This window comes from Lactuca sativa, chromosome 1 (assembly GCF_002870075.4).
Source record: "Lactuca sativa cultivar Salinas chromosome 1, Lsat_Salinas_v11, whole genome shotgun sequence".
Classification (NCBI taxonomy): Eukaryota; Viridiplantae; Streptophyta; class Magnoliopsida; order Asterales; family Asteraceae; genus Lactuca; species Lactuca sativa.
The window spans coordinates 116,224,111-116,231,985 of NC_056623.2; the positions used below are offsets into that span (position 1 = coordinate 116,224,111).

General features: G+C 35.0%; 1 pseudogene; it reads left to right on the plus strand.

Moving 5' to 3' along the window:
• The first annotated feature begins 406 nt into the window (after nt 1-406).
• Nucleotides 407-3,834, plus strand: LOC111903466 (uncharacterized; annotated as a pseudogene).
• The last annotated feature ends 4,041 nt before the right edge of the window (nt 3,835-7,875 follow it).

A 7,875-nucleotide genomic window follows, 5' to 3' on the forward strand; every position in this document is an offset into this window, starting at 1 on the left:
TGGGATCTTAAGATCCCAATATAAATCTTTAAGATAAATCCAAGTATGATTGATTTCATTTTTGGTTTGTTACGAATTTAACACCATCTATTTCGCTTTCGTTTTTATTATTTATTTATTTTTCTTTTGAGTATGAGGATTTTGAATAGTTCTGCAAAAGGATTATTTGGGCCGGTAATATTTTTTGTTAATGTAATTCAGTAATAACAAATTTTTTATTATTGTTATAGATATGTCGTTCAAGTCAAACTATATGAAAAAGTTTAATTATTCAACTTTTGGTATTTATTTTATTATTATGAAAACATTAAATTTTATTAAAAAGGACATATGGGAACGTCGACAGTTCATTTATGTTTTCCCACTAACTTGACAGCTTTTATGCTATATACCTAACATTGCCTTAATGGCTCTATTTCAGATCTATTGAGATGACTTTGTTTTTTTATAAGCGTTGACGATGACTTACATACTTAGTCCATCAAGTTCTTCATACATAAATCCATGTCATCAACTCCTCATTCCTACTATGCATTAATTCAGAGACATTCATAAGGACGCTGTAAGTGCAAATTTCTCTTTACTATGATTTAGAGTTAGTTTCAACCACACTAAGTGCTATCTTCATGGTGTCCATTTTTGGCTTCTAATTACTAAGATGTGAGTATACAGGTGAAGTAATTAAGAACTCCCAGAAATGAACCCCACAAACACAACGGCCCTAGGAGTTGCAACACCACGACCACAACCATCAAGAACAAAAACAATAATTCGAAACCTACCTATTCGAGATCTACTTGGTAAACTTTTATATTGAGCATGATGACATTTTCGGTTAACATATTATTATTAATCATTTCAATATTGCTACACATTTAAGAAGAAAAATAGGAGTTTTTTATGAAGCATTTTCTTCATGGAAAATACCAAATGAAAAACTCATTATATGATCCCCATAAAAGATGTTTTTTTTTGTATTTTGCATATTTGTGTTACCTTTAAGTCGTGTCTTTATAATTGTTTTAAATCCTATGAGAACCACGACAATCATCGAAAAAGCTTTTGTTTAATTTAAAATGTTCTCCAACAACTTTTTCAATTTTTAAAGATTTTTTGTTTTGAAAAAATTCTTTTAACCCATTAATCTCATACAAATCGGTTTAAGACCAAAAGGGATACCTCCACTATACTAACTAACTCTTGATGACAAACACCCGTTATTAGTTTAGACCTTACAAGGCCGAAGATCCTAGAAATGATATTTCTTTTTGGAGATTCAATAAAAAAAACCTAAATACAATGGGCTTAGTGTTCATGTGGTGGAAAAAAGATACCTAATTGTCAACTCTTAACTAACCTCACTTTTGTTACTTAATAGGGAATAGAGCTCAGTACCTCAGCATTTGCGTTCCTCTCTATAATGCATCAATCAATGGTGATTGGGAAGCAGCTCAAGTCATCCTTGATAAACATCAATATCTAGATCTGGTAGGATATGCCATAAGTGAAAACTATGATACTGCACTTCACATTGCAGCATCTGCGAAAAGCAGCAAACAGATAGAAAAGTTTGTACAAAATCTGGTGAACAAGATGACAAGGGAACAGTTAGAACTCAAGAATGATAATGACAATACTGCATTTTGTTTAGCAGCAGCCGGTGGAAATGTCAAAACCGTTTATGACTATGTTGGAAAAGAACGGGAACCTTGGGGATATCAATGGCAGTAATGGAATGATGCCACTCTATATGGCATCATTATTTGGAAAACATGAAATGGTGAATTATCTTTATGATAAATCTAAGGAAATGTATGGAGATTGTTGGACAGATAAGAATCGCAGTTGGGTTCTACAGAAATGTGTGGAAGCTGATCAATATGGTATGTGTGGTTGCTCCTTTCTTGCTGTTTTATAAATGTTTTCATATGTGCTTCAAAAAAAGTTGAATGATATCTGTTGCGTTTGATGTAATTAATACTTTCCCTGATTAAATGTTGTAACAAATTATGTAGATATTGCATTGAGAATAGTGTCTCGATGGCCATTGCTTGCAAAAAGTGGGATTTTACTTGGAGTTTTGGCTAGAAAACCTAACGCATTTAAGGGGATAAAACCGCATTTTATCTGGCGAATCATATGTCCAAGTGAATATCTCTACTCTTATATTTTGCTTATCAACTCATTTTTATCCACCTATTTGATTTCATATTTGGTTATGGGTTTCAGTTTTGGCGTTGATTCATGTGAAGGTTGGGCCTTCTGAAAAAGAAACCGATGCCATGGAATTACTAAAAATTATTTGGTCAGAAATTGTGAAATTATCGAAGGATGAAATCAATACTATCATCAGAGGGCCACCTGACCAACCTACAAATAGTGGAACTGAAAAGGAAGATGTGGAGCAACTACTTGGGTCCATTTTGGAAAATGTTGCGAAGATGCCCAATAGAATTCATAACCTATGGAGTAGAAAGCCAGTCGATCATGAAGCAAAAAGTGTAAATCAAAAGTTTTCTTCACGTGTACTATTTGTGGCTGCAGAGATGGGAAACACTGAATTTCTAGTGGAGCTCATTCGCCAATATCCAGATTTAATATGGAAGACAAATGATAACGAGCAAACTATATTTCATGTTGCTATCTCACATCGTCATGAGGGTATCTACAATCTTCTTCATGAGATTGGCTCGATGAAAGATATGATAACACCTATGAAGGACCGGAAAGGAAATAATATGTTACATTTAGTTGGGAAGTGTGCAAAGAAAAAGAGACTTCAAGTAATTTCAGGGGTTGCTCTTCAAATGCAACGAGAGTTGTTGTGGTTCAAGGAACTTTAATTCTTTCTCTCTAAGACATTAGCTCTCTCTTTACATCTCTGCACTTTCGTCTTTCATACAACTAGAAGTTATTACTTCAGTTGCTTCTACTCTATCATCCAAGAATAGATAAAATTGTTTTAAAATAGAAAGTTTCAAAGTGGACAAACCAAACAAAAGTGATTTAACATTTCTTTTGTGTACGTAGGAAGTAGAAGGTATGATTCCTCCTTCTTATAGAGAAAGGAAGAACAATGATGGTTTAACACCGCATGAACTGTTCAGCAAGGAGCACAAAGAGCTACTCGCTTCAGGTGAAAAGTGGATGAAAGAGACAGCTAGTCAAAGTATGGTGGTGGCAGCTCTTATAGCTACCATTGTTTTTGCAGCAGCGTTTACTGTTCCTGGTGGTTATAATCAAACTAATGGTGTTCCTATGTTCTTTCAAAAAAGATCTTTCATAGTATTTGTCATATCGGATGCCATTTCTTTGACATTCTCGTCCGTTTCACTCCTAATATTTTTATCTATCCTCACATCTCGATATGCTGAACATGATTTCTTGGAATTATTACCGAAAAGGTTGATGAGAGGCCTAACAACACTATTCTTTTCTATCGCAGCCATGATGGTCGCTTTTAGTGTTAGTTTTTTCGTCCTTTATCAAAACATGATATGGATACCTATTGTTATCAGTGCAATTGCTTCCATACCAGTTATTTTATATGCTAGACTTCAGTATGATCTTCTGGGGGATGTTTATAACTCCACATATACTTCTAAGAATCTCTTCAAGCCAGAAAAGCTAAAGATTTACTATCAAAATCCAAAGCACTAATTAATACCTTGTCGATCGTTTAACTGTAATATTCATTTCAAGATGTACGATTGTTATGTCTTAGTTTGTATCGGTTGATAGTCTATATATATATGATATGTGGACGATTGCCATTTTTATTGCCAATTGTTAAAGAAGCAATCAAACAAAAGCAAGAAAACGACAAAAAATATATATATATATATGTAGCCACTACAAGAATAATGGGTATTTGCGGGATGCTTTTAGCGGCGACAGCCACCTTTAGCGGCGACACATAACTTTCACGTTATGTGTCGCCGCTAATGCCTATCGACCCCGATCCGCGTCAAAATATGAGGTGAAACCCTAGCCGTTGATTTTTTTCCTAATCCAATGACTGAAAATCGATATCGTACATACCAATACCGGCGACAGCTTTGCGGCTAATACTCGAAAATTTTGACCGACAAAGTTTCCCCTCAAAGTTGTCGCCGCTAAAAGTCGTCGCCGCTAACTCTCTTCGCACATATAACCCCCTTCAGCTCCTTCTTCCCTCTTCTGTGAACTCATTTCTCTTTGTCACCACCATGCTTCTTTGCCGGATTACACGTTACCACATGTTTTCTATATGTTTATTTTAAATTTTGTATGTAGAATGTGTATTTTATATATGTATGTGTATTCATATGTATATTTTGTATGTATTTGTGTATTAGTATGCATATATATACATATATATGTGTATATATACATATATATATATATATATATATATATGTGTGTGTGTGTGTGTGTGTGTGTTTTCATGTGTATTATGTATGTATTTGTGTATTAGTATGTGTATCATGTATGTACATGTGTTTTTGTATATGTATGTATATGTTTTTGTATGTGTATTATGTATATATTTGTGTATGTATGGATGTGATTTTGGTTATATGTTTTTATAACGATTTTATATTTTTATAACAGTTTTTATAATTTTATACTGTTTGTTTTGTATATGGAATGAATGTTTTAAAAAAAATACTAAAAAAAGAGAAAACTCTAATTAGCGGCGACATTTTTAGTGGCGACGGAAAGTATTAGTGGCGACATGGTATTAGCGGCGACTATAAGCATTAGCAGCGACAAATGGGTATTAGCGACGAACCAACAGCAGCGACCCTTTCGCGGTGACACGTCGCCGCTAAAGGTATTAGACAATCGGGACCTTTAGCGGCGACGCCCTTCGCCACTAATGGTCATTATTCTTGTAGTGAGCGTGATCGATTTGACATCGGTGTGGCCTGTGCTTGACAACAACTTTACTGATGAGCACAAAGTCCATCTTGGCACACCACATAACCAAAAATACGAACTTAACAATTAAACAACACATTTAGCATCAACATAGAATTTGTTCCCATGAAGGACCAATAAGATCTCTCTCAATCAAAAGTGTAAACGTGTACGGTAGAGTTGGTACTATTGATTAAAATATAATCAAAATAAAAGACGACAAATTTGTCAGGTCATAATGTCGGATTCATGACACACATAAATATGCTAGGGGCATTACAGACACCAAACAACATTACCAAGCACTCATATAAGCATTCATGTGGTTTAAAGGCAGCTTTCCATTCATCATGCGAATACGGATTTGGTGGTATCTACTGTTCAAATCTAATATAGTAAAGACATAGCACCACTCAACTCATCTAACATGTTATCCGATTGTTGAATGGGGAACATTTAGCAAACTGTAATGCTATTGATAACACGATTAATCATGCACATGTGCCAATTAGCATAAAGTAAGTACTAAGTAGGGTAGGTATCATCAGGCCGGACCGAATAGAGGGACAAGTTGAGTGACGGCCCCGGGCCTTGATGCGGTTTGGTATGATATATATAAGTTTTGTTAAAATCTTTACAAATGTTTGATTAGTTGAGTTGGTTACGTCTATTGTAGGCGCTAGTGTTAGGTGTTGTTTTCTTTTATTACCTATTTTACTGGTCCGAAATCGTAGCTGCAGTTATATACAGTTTTGTAAAAATCACCAAAAATTGTAGAAAAATCGTGTGAATATGTGCAAGAAGTCATTTTAAATGTATAAACCTGAAATATTTTCATCTAATACAGTTTTGAAAACTAAAAAGCTTAAGATGTTCAAAATAGTCCGTGAATGAACATTAACTTTTCTGTTGAAAGCTGATGTTTGAGTTTAGTTGTGTTCTTGGTGTTTTAACTTGTATCCCCCCCCCTAAAACATAAGAAAAACATGAAAAGATAGGGGTATGAACTCACCTTCTGTGATTTCAGTGGATGGATATTGAAGAAGGGAAGTGTTCAACTCAAGAACACTTAGAAGATGCCTTGAAGATTCGAAGATCTAACACGAATATGATGATGTTTGTGTAAGACATCCATGATTTTAGTAGAAAGAAAGTGAAATAATCATGTGAGGAGTGATATTACTTACTAGGAGTAGATGAAGAACTTGGGATCAACCCTTGAATCCTCGAATTTTTGAGAGAGAAGTGAGAGAGAAATGGGTCTTACTTTTTGGTGAACGAGTGAAATGGGAAGAGAGATAAGGATTTCCAGCTTTTGTTCAAGAGTATGGTTGGAAAAATGAATGTATAAAGGACAATGATTGACTGAATAATGATGAATAGTGGCTGGGTATGGTCATGGAGTGGGTGTGGGAGGTTGCTTGTGTCCTTGCCCAAAGGATAAGTCAACACTCCACCTAAATATTTCAATAACTAGATTTTATTCTTAGGCAATGATTTTCCTCCAAATATGATTAAAATATGAATATTTAGGGTCTCTTATGTTAAAATACGAGTTTAGGTGAAAATCCTGTGTTAAAATCCTGAAAAACGGGCTTAGAATGCGAAAATGGTCGAAAATCGAGAATTGGTGCGAATTTAGCGAAAAATCTGAGGGGAGGACCGAAGTTCGGTCCATGGATGAATAGAACCGAAGTTCGGTTGTTGGTGAGAACCGAAAGTGGTTCGGCCGAAAGGTTTCGTAGGCGAGAAGGGAGAGGAAGCGAAGGTGAAGGCTCGGCCCGACGCAGTCTCGGTTTCAGTCCATGCGAGGTTCGGTTTCGGTCTTGTGTAGGTTCGGCCCTCATGGTTTGGTTCTTAATGCTACCTTCGGTCCTCGCAAGGGATTTCGGTCCAGGAGAGGTTTCGGTCCAAGAGAGGCTTCTTAGGGTTTCGCCTCTAAGAGGCTTTCGCTTTAATAGAGCTGTTTTTCGCATAAACTTTCGTTTTCGAGCGGTTTTTGACTAAATCAAGGGTCGAGATGTCCCGAGTGATTATAGAAAGTTGAGAGAGATTTGGGAGAGATTTCACATACTTGGAGAGATTTCATATACTTGGAGAGATTTGGGAGAGATATCACATACTTGGAGAGATTTGGGAGAGATTTCACATACTTGGAGAGATTTGGGGGAGATTTCACATACTTGGAGAGATTTGGGAGAGATTTCACATACTTGAAGAGATTTGGGAGATTTCACATACTTGGAGAGATTTGGGAAAGATTTTAGATAGAGAGAGGTTTATAAAGAGAGATTGAGAGAGACTTCGTTTGCGTCCTTTGTGAGTGTTTAACTTCGTAAGGCAAGGTTTGTGAACCTCGTTAAGCCATGTTCAAGAGTCTTACACGCCTCCAAAGGGTATGCCTTAGTGTTTTATCGTTTTGTTACCCCACTTGTACCGTTTAGGGTTTAAGAATTTCGATCATACGAACTTTCCAAGTGATAATTTCTTATTAAAATAGCGAGTTGTACCGTAGCTAACATATTGTAAACCCTAATATACAAGGGTTAACGGAGTTGATCGGTTGGACTTGTTGACTTTATTTGACTTTGACTTGACCAGAAATTGACGGTTTTCACAAATCATATACATTTCACATTATAACATCAAATACACATACATATACATTCCACATACAATTACACATACATATACATTTTTGCAATTATAACATCATATACAAAAATATACACACATATACATTTTTACATACATATAGATACATTTTACATATATATCCACACATATACATACATATTAATATAGATATACTCATATATATATATATATATATATATATATATATATATATATATATATTTAAGATACAAATACATACATTCCATATACATACATACATTTTAATATGTATTTTTTTCATATATCTACACCCATATACATATATTTTTCACATATACATACATTTCACATACC